Raw genomic sequence first — 24,579 nt, 5'->3', positions numbered from 1 at the left:
GTTAATGTACACGTGGTGAAGTAATGATCAGAATGCTATACAGACCAAGTTATCACAGAGTTAGATTCGACACTCTTGGAACTACCCTTATGTGCAACTGGCCTTGTGCACACTTTACAACCTTCTGCTGGTAGCTGGATGTCACCTGGCTGATGCCTGACGCCACCTACTGGTGGGAGGTCACACTGCTGAGTACATGTAATATATACACGCTTCTCACCACATCTCGTAACTTCTCAAAATTATTGAGTAATTTATTATTTCAAACAAATTCTGATAGCTCTGCAGTTTCTGGAAACATTTTGGTTGATCGGGTTATTTTTTAAAATGAAGATCTAGTCTTTGCAATATAATTACCCAATACACCAATTCACTAATGATAATCAATGTTCACTACTGAATAATCATAAATTTAATTTTTGCTATGAAATCAATACATAGTTAATATAGAAAAGGTACAGAAGGTGAAATGGCTGCAGGAAGCCACATGCTAGAGGTATAAAAGGGCTTGCTTGACCTTGTAAATACACTGTGAAAATAACAATTTTATAACTAAATGTGATTACACATGCTTCCTACAGTTTCCTACATTACAACAGTGAATATGTTTCAAAAGTACTCCATTGGCGTTAAAACATTTTAGGAGGTCCAGTGGTAGTGAGAGGTTTTATAGAAATGTACATTTATTCTAATTGTCTGCAAACTAAGATCGATTACACTCGGTGTCCTCACCAGAATTATTGATGAAGACTGAGTCTTAATTTTGTGTAATAACCATGGCGTTGACACAGTTTGAATACTCTGTGAACCTCCAGACACACCATAAGCACAATTATTTGTTGTAAAAACACAGCTAGTTGTTGTGATTTGGAATACAGTTTGTAAATGGTGGTCGAGCCACATTAGACTGTCATTTGATATATTCCAAAAAAGAAAACAAAATAGTTGAACTATGGGATTAAATGGGTCGCTGTACAAAGAGCTAGGATGGGAAAATGGGCCAAATAGACTCCTCTGTGCTCTCAGAGCCTTATGTCCCATGTAAAATGAGCGGTAACAACCTCAAACCTACTGCCTGAGGGTAGGAGATGCAGAGACGACGGAAGAATTTCAATCGGAAATTGGACAGGTACTGAGAGAAATAAACCCACAGGGATTCGGGGACAGAACGGGGCAATGGACAGACTGGCTTCCTCCACAGGGAGTCGACACGGTCCCAAAGGGCTGAATGGCCCCATTCCCCACCCTCCAGATGATGTGATCTCAGGAGAGAAATTCAGCTGCTCCAGTCACTCCAACTAACTGGAGTCTCTTCTCCCTGGTGCCGTTCTAGCACAATGGTTAGCACTGTTGCTTCACAGCACAGATCCGCAGATTCGATTTCTGGTTTGGGTCACTGTCTGTGCGGAGACTGCACGTTTTCCCTGTGTCTGCGTGGGTTTCCTCCGGGTGCTCCAGTTTCCTACTACAAGTCCCTAAGATGTGCTTGTTAGGTGAATTGGAGATTCTGAATTCTCCCTCGGTGTAACCGAACAGGCGCCGGAGTGTGGCGACTAGGGGATTTTCACAGTAACTTCATTGCAGTGTTAATGTAAGCCCACTTGTGACAATAATAAAGATTATTATTATTGTAAATGTCCTCTGCACCCTCTCTAAGAACTTCACATGTTAAAGTGTGGGGCCCTATCTAGGGTTCCATTCCAGAGAGATAGAATTGAAAAGCACGGAGGAAATGTCCAACTTGTTTAGAACCAGGGTTAGACTACACTGGGAGCACTGACAACATTGGTGATCTCCATTTAGAAAAAGGAAATAGGGGTACGGGATAAGGTGCAACAAAGATTCATAATAGACAGAACTGAGAGCATTTAACACTCATGATGTGGAGATGCCGACCATCAGGAGCAGAGAGACAGAGAGAGATCTGGGCGCGCAGGTCCACAGATACTTAAAAGTGGCAGCACAGGTGGAAATGGTGGTGAAGAAAGCATATGGCATGCTTGCCTTCATAGGACAGGGTATCGAGTATAAAAGCTCAAACATTATGTTACAATTACATAGAATGTTGGTTAGGCCACATTTGGAATACTGTGTCCCAATTCTGGTCACTGCACTACCAGAAGGACGTGGAGGCTTTGGAGAGAGAGTACAGAAAAGGTTTACCAGGATGTTGGCTGGTATGGAGGGTATTAGCTATGAGGGGAGATTGAATAAACGGGATTGTTCTCCCGAGAGAGACGGAGGCTGAGGGACGACCTGATAGAAGTTTATAAAATTATTAAGGGGTACAGATAGGGTGAACAGTTGGAGGCTTTTTCCCAGGGCGGAAATGACAATTACAAGGGGGCACAAGTTCAAGGTGAGGGTGGAAAGGTTCAGTGAAGATGTGCGGGGGAAGTTTTTTTTACACAGTGGGTTGTGGTGGAGTGGAATGCTCTGCCAAGTGAGGTGGTTGAGGCAGATATGTTAGCGACCTTTAAGACTTATCTGGATAGGCACATAGACAGACAGGGTATAGAAGGATACAGGTGGTTGGTCTAGATAGGACACGTGACTGGTACAGGCTTGGAGGACCGAAGGACCTGTTCCTGTGCTGTATTGTTCTTTGTTCTATACAGGGCCTTGGCAAGGCCGAACCAGGAATATTGTGTGAAGTTTTGGTCTCCTTATCTGAGGAAGGATGTTCTTGCTCTCGAGGAAGTGCAGAGCAGGTTTACCAGACTGATTCCTGGGATGGTGGGACTGACGTATGAGAGATTGAATCAGTTAGGATTGTATTCGCTGGAGTTCAGAAGAATGGGGGATCTCAGAGAAACCTATAATATTCTAACAGGACTTGACAGGGTAGATGCAGGAAAGATTTTCGCAATGGTGGGAGTGTACAGAACCAGAGGTCGCAGTCTGAGGATACGGGCTAGACCATTTAGGACAGAGATTTCTTCAACCAGAGAGTGGTGAGTCAGTGGAATTTGTTACCACAGGAAATAGTTGAGGCCAATACATTGTATGTTTTCAAGAAGCAGTTAGATATAGCACTTTGGGCAAAGGGGATCAAAGGATATGGAGGGGAAAGCGGGATTAAGCTATTGAGTTGAATGACAAGCCATGATCATAATGAATGGCAGAGTAGGCGGGAAGGGGCAAATGGCCTCTTCCTGCTCTTATTTTCTATGTTTTTTTGTAATCCCTTCCCACACTAAGAGGAGGTGAATGGCTTCTCCCCAGTGTGAACTCGCTGATGTTTCCGCAGGACGGATGAATCAATGAATCCCTTCCCACACAGAGAGCAGGTGAACGGCCTCTCCCCAGTGTGAATTCGCTGATGTTTCTGCAAGGCGGGTGAATCAATGAATCCCTTTCCGCACTGAGAGCAGATGAATGGCCTCTCCCCAGTGTGAATTCGCTGATGTTTTAGCAGAGCGGATGAAGCTCTGAATCTGTGCCCACACTGAGAGCAGGTGAATGGCTTCTCCCCTGTGTGAACTCGCTGGTGTGTCTGCAGACTGGATGACTGAGTGAATCCCTGCCCACAGTGAGAGCAGGTGAAAGGGCGCTCACCAGTGTGAACTCGCTGATGCTTCCGCAGGTTGGATAAATCATGGAATCCCTTCCCACACGGAGAGCAGGTGAATGGCTTCTCCCCAGTGTGAATTCGCTGGTGTTTCCGCAGGGCGGATGAAGAAATGAATCCCTTCCCACACTGAGAGCAGATGAATGGCCTCTCCCCAGTGTGAATTCGCTGATGTTTCTGCAGGGCAGATGAATCAATGAATCCTTTCCCACACTGAGGGCAGGTGAATGGCCTCTCCCCAGTGTGACTGCGTTGATGAATCTTCAGCTCATATGGGGATCTGTATCCCTTCCCACAGTCCCCACATTTCCACGGTTTTTCCATGTTTTGGGTCTCCTCGTGTCTATCCAGATTGGACAGTCACTGGAAGCCTTGTCCATACACAGAACACGTGCAGTCTCTCCTCACTGAATGGTGTGATGTTTTTTCAGGCTGTGTAATAGTTGATGCTCTTTTCAGTAATTTCACTGGAAATCTCTCACTCGGGTGTGTTTTGTGTGGGTCTCGGTGCTTTTCCAGTCACACTGATGTTTCCTCAGTTAGTTCACTGGAACACTCTCACTCGGGTGTGTGTTGTTTGGGTCTCGGTGCTTTTCCAATCACATGCACATTTAAAATCTTTTGAAGCCGACAGATCGGACAAACATTTCTCCTTCTTGCCGATGATATTCAGAGCCCGATGATATTCAAATCAGAAGGAATCGAGTGAGTTTGTCACATCGAGACGTGATGTTTGAGATTTCTGTCTATAATTCCTCCTCTTCCAATATCCTTTTAAAACAATTTACAAAAGTCATCAGTTAGTACAGGATAGAAATTCAGATCGGACAATTCTATTTCAATGGACATTATTTACTCTATTGTTCTCGAAAAGCTATGAATCTCCATCCCACACAATCTCCCTCCATTCTCACTCTGCTGTGTCTAATATTCAGCCTCCCAATTCTCCTGAAGGTGCTGATTCATGTTGATTGATAGATCAGCTCATTGCTTCCTGTCCAAGACACAGAGATTATAACAGGAGCAAGAGTAGACCATTCAATGAGATCCTTGGCCGATCAACCTCAGCACCATTTTCCCCACACGGTCCCCATATCCCTCGATATCTTCAATATCTAGAAACCTGTTAATATTTGTCTTGAACATACCTGATGACTGAGGCTCCACATTCCTCTGGGGTAGAGAATTCCAAAGCTTCACCACATCCACGAGTGAAGAAATCCCTCCTCATCTCAGCTTTCTCTCTATTTTCGCCTGTTCCCCATAATCCTTAACTCCATTGTTAATAAAATATCTGTCAAACTTGTGCTTCAATATATTCAATGACCCCCAGATACAACTGGTCCCTGTGGAAGAGAAATCCAAAGACTAACAACCCTCTGAAGGAAGAGATGACTGGAAATCTATAACGTAGCTACAGTCTTATATTACAAGACAAGAAATAATAATACATTTACTTTATTACAAACTAAATAATATATCTAATCTGGACCATGCAACAACACTCGCGATATCTCTGTCCATTATTAATTTAATTGCCCTGAAAAGTCAGCCATCTCCTGGGGAACCCACCCCTTTAATTGTGAACATTAGGAAAGAGACAATCTTTTTTGAAATAGATTTAGAGTAACCAATTATTTTATTTTTTTGCAATTAAGGTGCAATTTAGCGTGGCCAATCCACCTACTCTGCACATCTTTGGGTTGTGGAGCTGAGACCCATGCAGACACAGGGAGAATGTGCAAACTCCACACGGACAGTGACCCAGGGCCGGGATCGAAGCCGGTAAGGCCCTGTGAGGCAGCAGTGCTATGCTTTTAGTCAGTCAAATAAATGCGTCAACCGGTTAAGGCAATCTTTTTCAAACTTTTTTTCCGGGGACCCATTTTTGTCAACCGGCCAATCTTCGTGACCCACGCCGGCCGACCTTCGTGACCCACGCCGGCCGACCTTCGTGACCCACGCCGGCCGACCTTCGTGACCCACGCCGGCCGACCTTCGTGACCCACGCCGGCCGACCTTCGTGACCCACGCCGGCCGACCTTCGTGACCCACGCCGGCCGACCTTCGTGACCCGCGCCGGCCGACCTTCGTGACCCGCGCCGGCCGACCTTCGTGACCCACGCCGGCCGACCTTCGTGACCCACGCCGGCCGACCTTCGGGACCCACGCCGGCCGACCTTCGGGACCCACGCCGGCTGACCTTCGTGACCCAACCCGGCCGACCATCGCGACCCACGTTGGCCGGCCTTCGTGACCCACGCCGGCCGACCTTCGTGACCCACGCCGGCCGACCTTCGTGACCCACGCCGGCCGACCTTCGTGACCCACGCCGGCCGACCTTCGTGACCCACGCCGGCCGACCTTCGTGACCCACGCCGGCCGACCTTCGTGACCCACGCCGGCCGACCTTCGTGACCCGCGCCGGCCGACCTTCGTGACCCGCGCCGGCCGACCTTCGTGACCCACGCCGGCCCATCTTCGGGACCCAACCCGGCCGACCATCGCGACCCACGTTGGCCGACCTTCGTGACCCACGCCGGCCGACCTTCGTGACCCACGCCGGCCGACCTTCGTGACCCACGCCGGCCGACCTTCGTGACCCACGCCGGCCGACCTTCGTGACCCACGCCGGCCGACCTTCGTGACCCACGCCGGCCGACCTTCGTGACCCACGCCGGCCGACCTTCGCGACCCACCATTTTCTCTTACCTTGTTTGCTGCTGACAAAATGAAGGATTCGCAATCGTGTCCAAAGCCCGTGATGTCAATGTTCCGGGGGCATGACCTGCTCTCTGCCTCTCTTCTAGAATACATCAAATTTTTTTTTCAATCTTCTGCGTCTCTGATTGTGCAAATTCGCTGGCAACAGCTGGCTCTTTGTTTTGGTTTTTTTGGGGGGGAGGGGTTTATTTGATAAAGTTTAACAGGAAAAAAATGCAGAAACTGAAAATGTTTTCATCCTCTAGAAATTGGAGTTTCACCACATTGTTTTTTGAAGAATAAAGGGATTAAGGGTTATGGTGTTCGGGCCGGAAAGTGGAGCTGAGTCCACAAAAGATCAGCCATGATCTCATTGAATGGTGGAGCAGGCTGGAGGGGCCAGATGGCCTACTCCTGTTCCTAGTTCTTATGTTCTTATTTCACCTAAACATGACAATTAAAAATGTTAAAAAATAAAAGATACTTAAAAATCAATCAATTAATTGATAAAGGTTCCAAATACGACCTGCAGGCACTTTGTTTTGGAATGTTTAAAAATCAAGATTAAAAACGCTGACATTCTTGGTTGAAGTTACAGCTGCGGTGAAACCATCGTTGGATCACTCACCATTCTTGAGTAAGAGACTTCCACTTCATCAGCATCAAAGTTCAGAAAGCAACCAATCACATCATTCTCCCCAAACTTTTTGCAGCCGGCTTCTAACAATGCCGGCTGCGAACGGCCTTCAAAAGGCTGCGACTAGACTTTTAAAAATGCGGCCGCACTGCGTCTGCGTTCCCCGCTCATCGGTGCGTAAAACTCATGTGCAAGACGCTGAGCATGCGCACCGGTGAGCGAGCACGCATGCGCAGTGCGGCCACGTGGTTTTTATATGTTTGTGGCCATTTTGAAGGCCGCTTGCAGCCGACATTATTAAAAGTCAGCTGCTGCGGCTGTTGCGCACGGATTTGCGCGTTCGGGAGCGCCACGACGGACGGCTCCATGACCCTCCCGATACCTGCCCACAACCCACCCGCGGGTCACGCCCCCGACTTTGACAATGCCGGTGTTAAGGAGATGGGTGGGAGGAGTTGGAAACACTTTGTGGAGCCGTGAACCTTCACGTAAATATTTTTTCTACCAATTCAGGGGCAATTTAGCGTGGTTCCAGTTTGGGCTCAAATCATCAATGAGGACTCTGATCTCTGGCAAGGAAGGAAACCCTGGCAGGTGGGCGGGGAGGATTCACAAACACCCGCTGGAGGCCCTAAACCCGTCAATAAGACCCATTGGTTTTATTGTCAGTCTGCAGACAGCAGCTGGAGAACTGAACCCAGGCAGAGGAGAGGGAGGGAGAAAACTGGGAGTGGAGGAAAGAAATGGTGCAGATGGTGAGATGGGTTTGGATTTCAGCCCAGGGAGGAGGGAGAGTGTGTGGGACGGGGATTTACAGCTTTGGGGGAACAAGAGAGGAAAAAATGGTACATTGAAACAAGAATTGTCTGTTCAGAATTTCTATCTGGACTGACAGTGATGACTTTATTTTTTTTTTTTAAATTTGAAAAAAATTACATTTAGAGGACCCAATTATTTTTTTTCCCCAATTAAAGAGTAATTTTAGTGTGGCCAATTCACCTACCCGGCACATATTTTTGGATTGTGGGGGCCAGACCCACGCAGACATGGGGAGAATGTGCAAACTCCATACGGACAGTGACCCAGAACCGGGATCAAACCCGGGTTCTCGGTTAACCACTGAGCCACCGTGCCTGCCCCTAATGATGGCTTTTGTAAACTCCTTTTACAGGATATTACAAGGGGAGAATTTACAGATGGATACTCAAATAAAACTTCACAAAGGGCAGCACGGTAGCATTGTGGATAGCACAATTGCTTCACAGCTCCAGGGTCCCAGGTTCGATTCCGGCTTGGGTCACTGTCTGTGCGGAGTCCGCACATCCTCCCCGTGTGTGCGTTGGTTTCCTCCGGGTGCTCCGGTTTCCTCCCACAGTCCAAAGATGTGCAGGTTAGGTGGATTGGCCATGATAAATTGCCCTTAGTGTCCAAAATTGCCCTTCGTGTTGGGTTGGGTTACTGGGTTATGGGGATAGGGTGGCGGTGTTGACCTTGGGTAGGGTGCTCTTTCCAAGAGCCGGTGCAGACTCGATGGGCCGAATGGCCTCCTTCTGCACAGTAAATGCTATGATAATCTATGATAATCAAGATTTAACAGTCAACAAACAAAGAACAAAGAAATGTACAGCACAGGAACAGGCCCTTCGGCCCTCCAAGCCCGTGCCGACCATACTGCCCGACTAAACTACAATCTTCTACACTTCCTGGGTCCGTATCCTTCTATTCCCATCCTATTCATATATTTGTCAAGATGCCCCTTAAATGTCCCTATCGTCCCTGCTTCCACTACCTCCTCCGGTAGTGAGTTCCAGGCACCCACTACCCTCTGCGTAAAAAACTTGCCTCGTACATCTACTCTAAACCTTGCCCCTCTCACCTTAAACCTATGCCCCCTTGTAATTGACCCCTCTACCCTGGGGAAAAGCCTCCGACTATCCACTCTGTCTATGCCCCTCATAATTTTGTATACCTCTATCAGGTCGCCCCTCAACCTCCTTCGTTCCAGTGAGAACAAACCGAGTTTATTCAATCGCTCCTCATAGCTTATGCCCTCCATACCAGGCAACATTCTGGTAAATCTCTTCTGCACCCTCTCTAAAGCCTCCACATCCTTCTGGTAGTGTGGCGACCAGAATTGAACACTATACTCCAAGTGTGGCCTAACTAAGGTTCTATACAGCTGCAACATGACTTGCCAATTCTTATACTCAATGCCCCGGCCAATGAAGGCAAGCATGCCGTATGCCTTCTTGACTACCTTCTCCACCTGTGTTGCCCCTTTCAATGACCTGTGGACCTGTACTCCTAGATCTCTTTGACTTTCAATACTCTTGAGGGTTCTACCATTCACTGTATATTCCCTACCTGCATTAGCCCTTCCAAAATGCATTACCTCACATTTGTCCGGATTAAACTCCATCTGCCATCTTTCCGCCCAAGTCTCCAGACAATCTAAATCCTGCTGTATCCTCAGACAGTCCTCATCGCTATCCGCAATTCCACCAACCTTTGTGTCGTCTGCAAACTTACTAATCAGACCAGTTACATTTTCCTCCAAATCATTTACATATACTACAAAGAGCAAAGGTCCCAGCACTGATCCCTGTGGAACACCACTGGTCACAGCCCTCCAATTAGAAAAGCATCCCTCCATTGCTACCCTCTGCCTTCTATGGCCTAGCCAGTTCTGTATCCACCTTGCCAGTTCACCCCTGATCCCGTGTGACTTCACCTTTTGTACCAGTCTACCATGAGGGACCTTGTCAAAGGCCTTACTGAAGTCCATATAGACAACATCTACTGCCCTACCTGCATCAATCATCTTAGTGACCTCCTCGAAAAACTCTATCAAGTTAGTGAGACACGACCTCCCCTTCACAAAACCGTGCTGCCTCTCACTAATACGTCCATTTGCTTCCAAATGGGAGTAGATCCTGTCTCGAAGAATTCTCTCCAGTAATTTCCCTACCACTGAAGTAAGGCTCACCGGCCTGTAGTTCCCGGGATTATCCTTGCTACCCTTCTTAAACAGAGGAACAACATTGGCTATTCTCCAGTCCTCCGGGACATCCCCTGAAGACAGCGAGGATCCAAAGATTTCTGTCAAGGCCTCAGCAATTTCCTCTCCAGCCTCCTTCAGTATTCTGGGGTAGATCCCATCAGGCCCTGGGGACTTATCTACCTTAATATTTTTTAAGACACCCAACACCTCGTCTTTTTGGATGACAATGTGACCCAGGCTATCTACACCCCCTTCTCCAGACTCAACATCTACCAATTCCTTCTCTTTGGTGAATACTGATGCAAAGTATTCATTTAGTACCTCGCCCATTTCCTCTGGCTCCACACATAGATTCCCTTGCCTATCCTTCAGTGGGCCAACCCTTTCCCTGGCTACCCTCTTGCTTTTTATGTACGTGTAAAAAGCCTTGGGATTTTCCTTAACCCTATTTGCCAATGACTTTTCATGACCCCTTCTAGCCCTCCTGACTCCTTGCTTAAGTTCCTTCCTACTTTCCTTATATGCCACACAGGCTTCGTCTGTTCCCAGCCTTTTAGCCCTGACAAATGCCTCCTTTTTCTTTTTGACGAGGCCTACAATATCACTCGTCATCCAAGGTTCCCAAAAATTGCCGTATTTATCTTTCTTCCTCACAGGAACATGCCTGTCCTGTATTCCTTTCAACTGACACTTGTGATTTCATAGATTATCACAGTGCAGAAGGAGGCCATTCGGCCCATCGAGTCTGCACCGGCTCTTGGAAAGAGCACCCTACCCAAGGTCAACACCTCCACCCCATCCCCATAACCCAGTAATCCCACCCAACACTAAGGGCAATTTTTGACACTAAGGGCAATTTATCATGGCCAATCCACCTAACCTGCATATCTTTGGACTGTGGGAGGAAACCGGAGCACCCGGAGGAAACCCACGCACACACGGGGAGGATGTGCAGACTCCGCACAGACAGTGACCCAGTGGGGAATCGAACCTGGGACCCTGGAGCTGTGAAGCAATTGTGCTATCCACAACGCTACCGTGCTGCCCTTGAAAGCCTCCCACATGCCAGATGTTGATTTGCCCTCAAACATCCGCCCCCAATCTATGTTCTTCAGTTCCCGCCTAATATTGTTATAATTAGCCTTCCCCCAATTTAGCACATTCATCCTCGGACCACTCTTATCCTTGTCCACCAGTACTTTAAAACTTACTGAATTGTGGTCACTGTTACCGAAATGCTCCCCTACTGAAACATCTACCACCTGGCCGGGCTCATTCCCCAATACCAGGTCCAGTACTGCCCCTTCCCTAGTTGGACTGTTTACATATTGTTTTAAGAAGCCCTCCTGGATGCTCCTTACAAACTCCGCCCCGTCTAAGCCCCTGGCACTAAGTGAGTCCCAGTCAATATTGGGGAAGTTGAAGTCTCCCATCACCACAACCCTGTTGTTTTTACTCTTTTCCAAAATCTGTCTACCTATCTGCTCCTCTATCTCCCGCTGGCTGTTGGGAGGCCTGTAGTATACCCCCAACATTGTGACTGCACCCTTCTTATTCCTGATCTCTACCCATATAGCCTCACTGCCCTCTGAGGTGTCCTCTCGCAGTATAGCTGTGATATTCTCCCGAACAAGTAGCGCAACTCCGCCTCCCCTTTTACATCCCCCTCTATCCCGCCTGAAACATCTAAATCCTGGAACGTTTAGCTGCCAATCCTGCCCTTCCCTCAACCAGGTCTCTGTAATGGCAATAACATCATAGTTCCAAGTAGTAATCCAAGCTCTAAGTTCATCTGCCTTACCCGTAATGCTCCTTGCATTAAAACATATGCACTTCAGGCCACCAGACCCGCTGTGTTCAGCAACTTTTCCCCGTCTGCTCTGCCTCAGAGCCACACTGTCCCTATTCCCTAGTTCTCCCTCAATGCTCTCACCTTCTGACCTATTGCTCCCGTACCCACCCCCCTGCCATACTAGTTTAAACCCTCCCGTGTGACACTAGCAAACCTCGCGGCCAGGATATTTATGCCTCTCCGGTTTAGATGCAACCCGTCCATCTTATACAGGTCACACCTGCCCCGGAAGAGCTCCCAGTGGTCCAGATAATGGAAACCCTCCCTCCTACGCCAGCTGTTTAGCCACGTGTTTGTCTGCCCTATCTTCCTATTTCTAGCCTCACTGGCACGTGGCACAGGGAGTAATCCCGAGATTACAACCCTCGAGGTCCTGTCTTTTAACTTTCTGCCTAGCTCCCTGAACTCCTGCTGCAGGACCTCATGCCGCTTCCTGCCTATGTCGTTAGTACCAATATGTACAACGACCTCTGCCTGTTTGCCCTCCCCCTTCAGGATTCCCTCTACACGTTCGGAGACATCCTGGACCCTGGCACCAGGGAGGCAACATACCATCCTGGAGTCTCTTTCACGTCCACAGAAGCGCCTATCTGTGCCCCTGACTATAGAGTCCCCTATTACTATTACTCTTCTGCGCTTTGACCCTCCCTTCTGAACATCAGAGCCAGCCGTGGTGCCACTGCTCTGGCTGCTGCTGTTTTCCCCTGATAGGCTATCCCCCCCGACAGTATCCAAAGGGCTATATCTGTTCGAGAGGGGGACAACCACAGGGGATTCCTGCACTGACTGCCTGCCCTTTCTGGTGGTCACCCATTTCTCTGCCTGCACCTTGGGTGTGACCACATTTACAGTCACTCCATTCATCAGGACCTGAATATCATTGGCCTGTGAATGTGGAAGAAGAAATGTTTGTCTGTTCTGTCCGTAGGAAAAGGTATCAAGAACAGTGTGACTGAAAAACCCCCGAAACACACACGACTCGCATGAGAGTGTTCCAGTGAACTCACTGTGGAAAGAGCTTTAACCAGTTACACAGTCTGAAAAATACATCACATCATTCACAGCGGGGAGAGACTGTACACATGTTCTCTGTGGGGACAAGACATAAACTGATCGTCAAACGTGGAGAGGGACAAGGACACCAGCAGCATGCTGAAACCATGGAATTGTGGGGACTGTGGGAAGGGATTCAGATCCCCATGTGAGCTGGAGATTCATCACCGTAGTCACACCGGTAACAGACCATTCAGCTCTTCTGAGTGTGGGAAGGGAGTCCCTCAGTGAGGATTTACCATGATGTGGGAGCCGAGCTGGTGAGGAAGCGAGTGGCTTTTAATAAGGTTCAGGCTGCTCTGTGTAGGAAAGGAGTTTGATTCGGGGGGTATACCCGGCATAGCTGCGGCTACACAGGGGTCTAAAGACTACCATTTTGAGACACTGGAGGAGGTGAATGCCTTCATTGTAAAGCATGGACTGGGGTCCAGTTATCTGTATTGGACAAGATCTACCTTTCCTGTGGGGTGGGATGGGTGTTGTGATATCCACTATATAGTTTTCGGTATTTTCTGATAAAATCTGTTTAAGGATGAAGTGAGATTTTCTTTATGAAGCACAATGTAGATATATAGGGCGGGATTCTCCACCCCCACGCCGAAGTGGCCGCGCCGTCGTGAACGCCGTCGAGGTTCACGTCGGCGCGGAACGGCCCCGGTCGCGACGGATTCAGGCCCTGACAATGGGCCAGTATCGGGGCCGCGTCATCCTCCCGCGCGAGGCCTTGTCGCCCGCGTAAAAGCGGCGCCGATTAGATGACACGACCGGCGCCGCATAACGGACGTCATCCGCGCATGCGTGGTTGCCGTCCTGTCCAAATCCGCCCCGCAAGAAGATGGGGGACGGATCTTGCGGGGCGGCGGAAGGAAGGAGGTCCTTCTTCAGAGAGGACGGTCCGACGATCGGTGGGCACCGATCGCGGGCCGCCCCACATTCCAGGTGAAGTGCAGGATCCCCCCTCGCCCCCCACAGGCCGCCCCCCCCAGCGTTCACGCACCGCCCACGACTGTAGCGACCAGGTGTGGACGGCGCCGGCGGGAACCCGCCGTTTTGGCCTGGCCGCTCGGCCCATCCGGGCTTCAGAATCGCGGGGGTGTCGGAGAATCGCTATTTTTGGTGTCTCCGGCGATTCTCCGGCCTGCGGCCCGCGAAACTCGACCGGGCCGTTCCCGCCGCTTGGGAGAATCGCAGGAGGGCGTCGGACCGGCGTCCCCGGAAATTTCAGCGCCCCAGGCGATTTTCCCAACCGGCGTGGGAGTGGAGAATCACGCCCATAGGGTTGGGGAGGGAGACGGGTGAGCTGACAGATGACTAAAGAACTGTTTTTGTTTTACTCTGAGTGTATGGATACGTCTGTGGCGGCCATCTTGGGTGGACTCTTGGCCTGTACATTTTGAAGATTTACTGGATAGTCCCTCATGGCGGATTCCGTGATGGGGGGATGGGGAGAACCCTGATTCAGATGGTCACCTGGAACGTAAGGGGATTGGGTGGACCTGTGAAGAGGTGGAGGGTTTTCACTCACCGAAAGAATCTAAGAATCTAAATGCTGCTGTGGTGTTCTTGCAGGAGACTCACTTGCGGGTTAGAGATCAGACCAGACTGTGGAGGGGTGAGCCAAGTGTTTCACTCGGGCTTTGACGAAAGGCTCAAGGTGCTGCAATTCTTTTGTTTCATAAATTTAGAGTACCCAATTCATTTTTTCAAATTTAGGGGCAATTTAGCGTGGCCAATTCACCTACCCTGCACATCTTTGGGTTGTGGGGGTGAAACCCACACAAACACGGGGAGAATGTGCAAACTCCACAGGCAGTGACCCAGGGCCAGGATCGAACCTGGGACCTCGGCTCCGTGATGCAGCAGTGCTAACCACTGCACCACCATGCTGCCCGTGAGGTGCTGCAATTCTATTCGATAAACAGGTCCTGCTTTCGGTCACTAAGATCATTGCGGACACTAATGGGAGATACATGGTGGTCAGTGGGTCATTGCCCCTAACTGGGACAATGTGTCATTTGCAAAATAATCCATCCCAGACCTGGATACACATCAATTGATTCTTGGAGCAAATCTCCATTGCGTACTGGATCCTAAAATGGACTGGTCTAAGCCCATTCAACTGCTACAAAAACAGGAAAAGGGAATGAAACCGGACGGACCACCCGGCAGTGACCCAGGCACCGGAAACGACAACAGCGAACCCAGCAAAAGATAAAGAAAAGCTGTTCATTAGCAGATTGTAAAAGGATTATGGGACACAGATTTATGATTGTGAGCAAGATCTACAGGGAAGATTTTACACAGTGAGTGGTAATGACCTGAACTCAATGCTTACACACAAAGGTCGATAATCTCCAGGTCCTGGCAACTCGAACAGTGGTGCTAGAATTTGATGTGAGGATTGGTTGTGAGTTTTCTGTCTGCGAATCCCTTTCTAATCCCCTGTGAAAGAAGTTTACAAAGGCATTAATGTCAGTCTAGAAATGAACTTCAGGAAAGATAAACATTTCTCCTGGTTTGAATTTGCTGTGTGTAAATCCTCCCCTACTAATCCTCTGTAAAAGGAGTTTCCAAAATTAATCACTGTCAGTCCAGGATAGAAATTCACCATATTCTCCCCTCCTGCTCCCTGATCCAGGATGACCGCTCATGCCCCCCGCTGCACACTGACCCTCTTGTCATCAGCAGTCCCTCGATTTGAGGGTGACGTCTACTCAGGGTTGGGGGTTTCTGCCCTGGGTCATCATGTGACTGAACAGAGCTGCAGAGCTTTGGACACATGGGACAGGATGTCCAATGAATCATAGAATCTACAGTGCAGAAGGAAACCATTCGGCCCATCGAGTCTGCTCCGGCATTACCTGATCTGGCCAACTCACTGAAATGTGGTTCATTCTGAATTGCCCAGCAAGCCACTCAGTTTAAGGGCAATTAGGAATGGGCAACCAAGCTGGTTTGCCCGTGACACTCACACCCCATAAAGAATAGAGAAAATCAAAGGGCTGTTTCCAGTGCTGGTTTCCAAGGAATCAGTACTGGGCCCTTCACTCCTGGTGACATCACTGATTTGAAAGTAAATGTAGGAACATGAATAAGAAGTTTACCTGTGACACAAAAATGATTAAACACTTGATAGTGAGGAAGAAAGCTGGAGGCAAAACAAGGCAAAGGATTTCATGATAAAGGACAGGACAGGACTAGTTAGGCCAGAGCTAGATTCCTGTGTACAGGAAGATTGCACCAGAGAGAGCATAGAGGGGATTTAAGAACATCAGCCAGAAATTAACAATGCTTGCTCAGAGGAAGGTTTGGACAAACTGGGCCTGTTTTCTTTGGAACAGAAAAGTCTGAAGGGAAACCAAAATGAAATTTTCAAAAGCAGCCTGGTCGGGAGAGCATGGGAGTCTTAATCCCAAGGCCGTGGGTTCAAGACCCACGTTGGGCGCTTCAGCTTCTTTAATCTGAGAACATTGAGCTGAACTGTTTTATGGGCGGCACGGTAGCACAGTGGTTAGCACTGTTGCTTCACAGTGCCAAGGTACCGGGATTAATTTCCACTTGGGACACTGTCTGTGCGGAGTGTGCACGTTCTCCAGTGTCTGTATGGGTTTCCTCCCACAAGTCCCGAAAGATGTGCTTGTTAGGTGAATTGGACATTCTGAATATATATATAAGTATATATAAATGATTTGGAGGAAAATGTAACTGGTCTGATTAGTAAGTTTGCAGACGACACAAAGGTTGGTGGAATTGCGGATAGCGATGAGGACTGTCAGAGGATGCAGCAGGATTTAGATTGTTTGGAGACTTCGGCGGAGAGATGGCAGATGGAGTTTAATCCGGAAAAATGTGAGGTAATGCATTTTGGAAGGTCTAATGCAGGTAGGGAATATACAGTGAATGGTAGAACCCTCAAGAGTATTGAAAGTCAAAGAGATCTAGGAGTACAGGTCCACAGGTCACTGAAAGGGGCAACACAGGTGGAGAAGGTAGTCAAGAAGGCATATGGCATGCTTGCCTTCATTGCCCGGGGCATTGAGTATAAGAATTGGCAAGTCATGTTGCAGCTGTATAGAACCTTAGTTAGGCCACACTTGGAGTATAGTGTTCAATTCTGGTCGCCACACTACCAGAAGGATGTAGAGGCTTTAGAGAGGGTGCAGAAGAGATTTACCAGAATGTTGCCTGGTATGGAGGGCATTAGCTATGAGGAGCGGTTGAATAAACTCGGTTTGTTCTCACTGGAGCGAAGGAGGTTGAGGGGCGACCTGATAGAGGTCTACAAAATTATGAGGGCCATAGACAGAGTGGATAGTCAGAGGCTTTTCCCCAGGGTAGAGGGGTCAATTACTAGGGGGCATAGGTTTAAGGTGAGAGGGGCAAGGTTTAGAGTAGATATACGAGGCAAGTTTTTTACGCAGAGGGTCGTGGGTGCCTGGAACTCGCTACCGGAGGAGGTGGTGGAAGCAGGGACGATAGTGACATTTAAGGGTCATCTTGACAAATACATGAATAGGATGGGAATAGAGGGATACAGACCCAGGAAGTGTAGAAGATTGTAGTTTAGTCGGGCAGCATGGTCGGCACGGGCTTGGAGGGCCGAAGGGCCTGTTCCTGTGCTGTACATTTCTTTGTTCTTTGTTCTAATACTCTCTCTGTGCCCAAATAGGTGCCAGAGTGTTACTACTGGGGGATTTTCACAGTAACTTCATTGCAGTGTTAATGTCAGCCTACTTGTGACAACAATAAAGATTATTCGAAATGTATAAAATTCTGGGGGATCATGGTGGCACACTGGTTGTGTGCCTGCATGCTGGGGACCCGGGTTCGATCCTGGCCCCGGGTCACAGTCTGTAAGGAATTTGCACATTCTCCCATTGTGTGGGTTTCAACCCCACAACCCAAATATGTGCAGTGTAGGTGGCTTGGCCAAATTAAATTGCCCCTTGATTGGAAAAAAATATAAATTTACATTTTTTTTAATTTCTGAGGGATCTAAATAGCTTGGATAGGAAGGTCCTATTCCCTTTGGTTGAGGGATACATATAAAAGGGGGCAGAGATTTAGGGAAGGACTAGGAGGTTTAGAGGGTGGTGAGGATCTGTGACATGCTGCCGGAAATGATGGCAGAAACCCTCATAACATTTAAAAAGTATTTAGATAGACATCTGAATTGATGTAACTTAAAAAGCTACAGACCATAATCTGGAAATTGGGATGAGACCGAATACCTACTTTGTAGCCACGGTGAGCTGAATGAAATGCAACAGGAACAACAAACTTGAATAAAATCCAGGATAGTAACTCTCACTACGAACAAGGTCAGCAGTTTGCCCAGTTTAGCTGCCAGGTATGCTAATGTGGTAATTTTAAAATTTACCTGCATACATAAGAGTACAACAGCAAATTATTTAACTTCCCCAATGTGATCGGTGTAATTAGTCTCAAATTTAACCTGGAATGGTCATTTACATTTTCCCAGTCACTCTTGATATCTGAAATCTTTGTCCTCAGACAGAAGACAAACCATTTTACCTCCCAATGATATTCAGGTCCTGGTGAATGGAGTAACTCTGTCAGATGATGATGTTATGTTTGGTTTGAAATTCCCGTTAGTAAATCCTCCTCTTTCTAAAGGAGCTTCCAAAGGAATTTCACTCAGTCCAGGAGAGAAATTCACAAAAGTGTCTCTCTTCGGGCTTCCGGGTCGAGAACGATCGCGCATGCGCCCTGCTGCACCTGAGAAAGATGTCGGCCGCGCATGCGCCCTGCTGCACCTGAGAAAGATGGCGGCCGCGCAGGCGCCCTCAACACCAAAACAGATGACAGCCGTTTACAGGGGCCGATCAGACAGAAAAACACCTATGCGGCCGCCCCATTCGGTACAAACACCGAACTGTATCAAAAGTGCCGGAACCAATTCATCACTCTAAGGAACGTAACGGAACAATGGCGGATAAGTCCACCCGGAATGCCGGGCGCGGATGAATACGCCCTACCTCCATCACAGGAGCCAGAACTAGTCGGCATCAGAATGTCCCGCCCCCGGAAGTCGCCTCTCTGTGAGGAGCATGCGCGGTGCTGCTCCGGGCTGAGCGCAGCCGCAGTGATAGTGAGTCCAGCTCCCAAACGCTGAATGAGATCCGCCGCCAGCCCAGACAATCGTGACAACCCAAACCCCCCATGATGTGGAGATGCCGGCGTTGGACTGGGGTGAGCACAGTAAGAAGTCTTACAACACCAGGTTAAAGTCCAACAGGTTTGTTTCGATATCACTCCTTGGAAGGAGCAGCGCTCCGAAAGCTGGTGATATCGAAAAAACCTGTTGGACTTTCTCCTGGTGTTGTAAGACTTCTTACCAACCCCCCCCCCCCCCCCCCCCCAATAAGACCCATTGGTTTTATTGTCAGTCTGCAGACAGGAGCTGGAGAACTGAATCCAGGCAGAGGAGAGGGAGGGAGAAAACTGGGAGTGGAGGAAAGAAATGATGCAGATGGTGAGTGGGGTTCGGATTCCAGCCCAGGGAGGAAGGAGAGTGTGTGGGACGGGGATTTCCAGCTTTGGGGGAACAAGAGAGGGAAAAATGTTCCAGAGAAACTAGAATTGTCTGTTCAGAATTTCTACCCTGGATTGACAGTGATGACTTTTGTAAACTCCTTTTACAGGATATTGGAAGTGGAGGATTGGATGACACAAAACTCAAACCAAACATCACATCGAAATTTGACAGTCACTCAATTCAGTAAGAGCTCAATATCTTCATTCCTTTTGAATTTGGAAGGAGAAGTGTTTGTTCTGTTTCAGCAAGGTGACTGCAAAAGCACCGAGACTCACCCCAATGAGAGTTTTCCAATCCACTGACTGTGGAGAGAGTTTTAACCAGTTACACAGCTCAAACAAATGTATCACATCATTCACTGCAGGGAGAATTTAAATGCTTGTTTGTGAAAAAATGAAATGAAAGTGAAAATCGCTTATTGTCACAAGTAGGCTTCAAATGAAGTTTTACTGTGAAAAGCCCCTAGTCGCCACATTCCGGCGCCTGTTCGGGGAGGCTGGTACGGGAATTGAACTGTGCTGCTCACCTGCCTTGGTCTGCTTTAAAAGCCAGCGATTTAGCCCAGTGTGCTAAACCAGCCCCAGGCTAAACCAGTGTGGACAAAGCTTCAACCGGGAGAGACATAAAGACCCCTCACCATTTACATGTCCTGACTGTGAGAAGAGTTTTAAATGTAAAAAGGATCTGCTGACACATCAACGTATTCACACTGGGGAGAGACCGTTCTCCTGCTCCCTGGGCGGGAAACGATTCATTCAGTCATCCCATCTGCAGACACATCAACTTGTTCACTCTGATCACAATTTTTTAAACTGTCCTGACTGTGAGAAGAGCTTTTAAAACAAAAAGGATTTACTAACACACCAATGTGCTCACACTGGGGAGAGACCATTCACCTGCTCTGTGTGTGGGAAAGGATTCAGCCGTCCATCTGCCCTACTGAACCACCAGAGAATTCACACTGGGGAGAGGCCATTCACCTGCTCTGACTGTGGGAAAGGATTCATTAATTCTTCCAACATTCTGATACACCAGCAACTTCATACAGGGGATAGACTGTTCACCTGCTCTGAATGTGGGAAGGGATTCACACGTTCATACAACCTTCTGACACACCAGCAGGTTCACAGTGAGGAGACGCTGCTCACTTGCTCAGTGTGTGGGAAGGTATTCACTCGTTCATCCAACCTATTGAATCACCAGCGAGTTCACACTGGGGAAAGGCCATTCACCTGCTCTGTGTGTGGGAAGGGATTCAGTCAGTCATCCAACCTGCTCACACACCAGAGAGTTCACAGTGGGGAGAGGCCGTTCACTTGCTCCATATGTGGGAAGGAATTTTCTCATTTATCTTATCTTCTGGAACATCATCGAGTTCACACTGGGAGCGGACATTCAACTGTAATGTCTGAGGAAAGGGGTTTACTCACTCATCCCACCTGCTAACACACCAGCGAGTTCACAAGCAACTACAAGGTTTAGATTATACCCTCATTGATGTTGTTAATCATGTCCAGGACTAAATAATGTTCACTCTGACTGCCTTAATCTACTGATGAGGTTTATTATTCTGAATAAATGTGAAATAATTCAGCTTTGTTTGAAACGTTGTTGCAGATTTTTGTCTTTCCCACCTGAGTGTTGAACATCGCCTGTCTGGAGCTGAGAAATAACAATCTGGGGAAGGATCATACGGCAGGAACAGAACTTCAGCCTGGACACAGTCCTTCAGGGTCACACTGAGAGAGACAAATTACACTTTGGTCTTTCTCATCACTCTTCACTGTCAGCAAAGTCCCCGTGTGGGTTAATCCTGAGATGTGTAAGAAATATATTCCATCCGCTCTCCTCCAAATCTCAGAACCCCTAGACATGGAACAGAAGTCTTCTTTACAACTGTGTTCAGAGTCGGGAAGAACAATGGTGAATGCTGGAAATGTAATAATAATAATTGCTTATTATGTAGGCTTCAATGAAGTTCCTGTGAAAAGCCCTTAGTCGCCACATTCCAGCACCTATTCGGGGAGGCCCGTACGGGAATTAAACCCGCGCTGCTAGCCTTGATCTGCATTACAAGCCTGCTGTTTAGCCCACTGTGCTGTCAAATCAGCGATTGGTGTAAAACTGTGATGTTCCTGATTGAATGTAAAGTAGCTGGTTTCAGTTTCCAGGCTGAAAATGCATCGGAATCCGTCTAAAACATTTTAATGTGTTTGTGTGACAGTCACAATGAATTCATTGAATTGAAACCTACTTAAAATAGATTGCTGGAAGTTTGCATTAAAATAGCAGCAGGAGGGCATCACAGGAACCTGGTAACAGCAGGGAGAATTAGACAATAGTTTCATTCCCAGGTAAAGAAGGAGCTGCAGCTTGTGTCCAAGAATTTCCAGTTTTATTGATGTGTGCTTCCCACATTCCGTCCTTTTAAATAAACCTCACCCCTACCAGCCTTTAACAATCATAAACATAACAGAGAAAAGGGCGAAGCTGTGTCTGCCCCTTTAACTGGGAGCTGAGCACTGTCAGAGCCCCGACTGTCCCTTTAAGAATGAGTGATGTGTTCAGCTGAAGATTCCGATTGGCCGTTTTCTGGGTGGTCTCCTTATTCTGATCGTTCTCAGTGATCCTCGGGTGTGTGAACCTGCTCTCCTGTCTCTCATTCTCTTCTCTCAGATTATCACAGGCAGGAAGTCTGTTCATGGTGATAACATGAAACTGACGCTTGCTGTTTCATTCTCAGGTAACACAACTTCCTGTTTCTCTGCTGCCGGTTCCAAACCACACATCTGACATCTGAGCAGAAAATAAACCCATTGACCACAATCTGGTGAGAACATCTGTCAGTGCGGCCTATATCTGTCCACAGAGTCAGGGCAGAGTCACACAGATCACATTGCGGTGACATTTACAAATGAGCCGGTTATTTCTGTTCAGAGTCTCCATTCCCGGACAGAACCGGCTGTGTCTGTGGATCAGTCACTGAGTTCCCTCTGCTCTCTGTAGCTGGGAACTGATAACCTGCTCCCTTATATTTCATATCATTCTTTCTGTGTTACTTGTTTCCTCTATTTCTCAGCTTTTATCTCTTGCCACCTCGCCTTTCTGTTTTTTTAAATCTCTCAGTTCTTCTGTCAGTCTTTCTTTCTCCATCTATATTTCACTCCCATTCCTTTGTAATTGAGGTGTTCAAAATCATGAAGTGTTTGTGATAGATTGAAGAAGGAAAAAGAGGGAGAAAAACAGAAAATGTTGGAAAACTCAGCAGTTCTGGCAGCATCGGTACTGAGAGAAACAGAGTTAACGTTTCGAGTCCCTGTGACTCAGAGCAGGAGAAACCGGGATTGTCCCTCTGAGATCAGGGAAAGTGAAGGGGAGATTTAATAGAGGTGTTTAAAATGAGGAAGGATTTGTGATAGTGTCGATGGGGAGAAACTATTTCCCAAGAGCAGGAGGGTTTGTTACCAGAGGACACAGAGATTTAAGATATTTTACAACAGAATCCAAGGAGGTGTTGAGGAGAATTGTTTTTACACAGTGATGTGATGTGATGTGGAATTCACACTGACAGGCTGCAGGAAGCAGATTTAACAGTAAATTTCAAAGGGAATTGGATAAATTCTTGTGGACGGTAAATTGGCAGAGTTATGGTGAATGGGGTTAATTGGACAGTTCACTCATCTTTGTGACATTCTGAATTTTGCTCAAACTGATGTTTTAACATTTGACCTTTTCAATCACAGTGTGTCTCAAAGAGAAGATTAAAACTTTGGTTTTGATGAGCTGTCGGATACGTTTCCTGTGTGACTGTGTAACTCGAGAACCACAAGAAGGAACTGAATATTTTCAGTACCTCTAACAGATGTACCTCGAATATCAGAAATCTCTGGAGTTCCCCATGTCCTCATTGCTGTCCCCTTGCGTATAACAGCTCTCAGTCAGGTGGAGTCAGTCACACGTGTCTCTGTCATGTTTCCATTCCTATTTTATCACACACCTCCCAGTGACACTCACCACAACACAGAAACCTCAAAATATCATTGTTTCTTTTCACCTTGTCCTCCTATTACAATTGGATATTTACTGGGCGTTTTGTCTCCATTAATGTCAGCTGACATGCAAGTCAAATGACCTCAGAGGCACTGGAACCAGACTCTGTTTATTGTACCAGACTCCAATCAGCCCAGGACCTGCAGTGGTAACATACACCAGAATTGGAATAAAAGGCAGGTTATTGTCTAATAAAGGGTGCGGCATGGTGGCCACCTAGTGCTTAACGCTCGATCATAAATCATAGAATGTACAGTGCAGAAGGAGGCCATTCGGCCAATCGAGTCTGCACAGGCCCATGGAAAGATCACGCTATCTAACCCCACACCTCCACCCTATCCCAGTAACCCAGTAACACCATCTAAACTTTTTGGACACTAAGGGCAATTTTGCATGGCCAATCCACCAAACCAGCACGTCTTAGGAATGTGGGAGGAAACTGGAGCTGTCGGAGGAAACCCATGTGGACACGTGGAGAACGTGCAGGCTCCGCACAGACATTGACCCAACACAGGAATCGAACCTGGGACCCTGGAGCTTTGATGCAACTGTGTTAACCACTGTGCTACGGTGGCACTGCTGCCTCACAGTGCCAAAGTCCCGGGTTCGATCCTGACCTGGGTCACTGTCCATGTGGAGTTTGTAAATTTTCCCCGAGTCTGTGTGTGTCTCACCCCCACAACCAGAAGATGTGCAGAGTAGGTGGATTGGCCACACTAAATTTCCCTTGGAAAAAAATGAATTGGGTATACTAAATTTTTTTTAAAAAAAAGGTTATTGTCTAATGGGGCAGAGTAACACACACTAGAAGCGGATTATATTATGTTGTCAACAAACCATGACTACTTCACTATTATTTGAAAACCAAATTTAGTTTTGGTTCTCTAGATGCTTACTGTATCATCATTACATTTGATCCAATGATGTTTTCACTCACAAACTGCAGCCTGACTTATTATGGGAACAGACAGTGTTTGTTACTCTCAAAGTGAGTGAATCCTTTGCTGTTTCTCCTCTGGGCCCCATCTCCACTATTATTGTTACTGAGACTCTCACTTATTATTGGAGACTCAAGGAGCACGGTGGCACAGTGGTTAGCACTTCTGCCTCACGGTGCTGAGGGCCCAGGTCCCATCCTGGCTCTGGGTCACTG

General features: G+C 47.7%; 2 long non-coding RNA genes across 3 annotated transcripts; one reads left to right on the top strand and one right to left on the bottom strand.

Annotated features, from left to right (window-relative positions):
• Positions 1-229: 229 nt before the first annotated feature.
• On the bottom strand, positions 230-18,806 carry LOC140421720 (uncharacterized). Of its 2 annotated transcripts, XR_011947035.1 has the most exons (5): positions 18,353-18,806; positions 15,153-15,259; positions 6,284-6,377; positions 4,720-4,917; positions 230-4,342 (listed from the first exon to the last, which is right to left on the bottom strand). It is a non-coding gene; the product is annotated as an uncharacterized lncRNA (long non-coding RNA). The 2 variants fall into 2 exon arrangements; XR_011947034.1 differs by lacking the exon at positions 4,720-4,917.
• Positions 18,807-18,901: 95 nt separating this feature from the next.
• LOC140421728 (uncharacterized) lies at positions 18,902-23,160 on the top strand. The gene is made up of 3 exons (XR_011947043.1): positions 18,902-19,030; positions 19,483-19,559; positions 20,994-23,160. It is a non-coding gene; the product is annotated as an uncharacterized lncRNA (long non-coding RNA).
• The last annotated feature ends 1,419 nt before the right edge of the window (positions 23,161-24,579 follow it).

Source organism: Scyliorhinus torazame, chromosome 5 (genome assembly GCF_047496885.1).
Source record: "Scyliorhinus torazame isolate Kashiwa2021f chromosome 5, sScyTor2.1, whole genome shotgun sequence".
In the NCBI taxonomy this organism is placed as follows: domain Eukaryota; kingdom Metazoa; phylum Chordata; class Chondrichthyes; order Carcharhiniformes; family Scyliorhinidae; genus Scyliorhinus; species Scyliorhinus torazame.
Note: the sequence above shows the minus strand (reverse complement) of the source record. Positions and strands in the feature narration are given on the sequence as shown.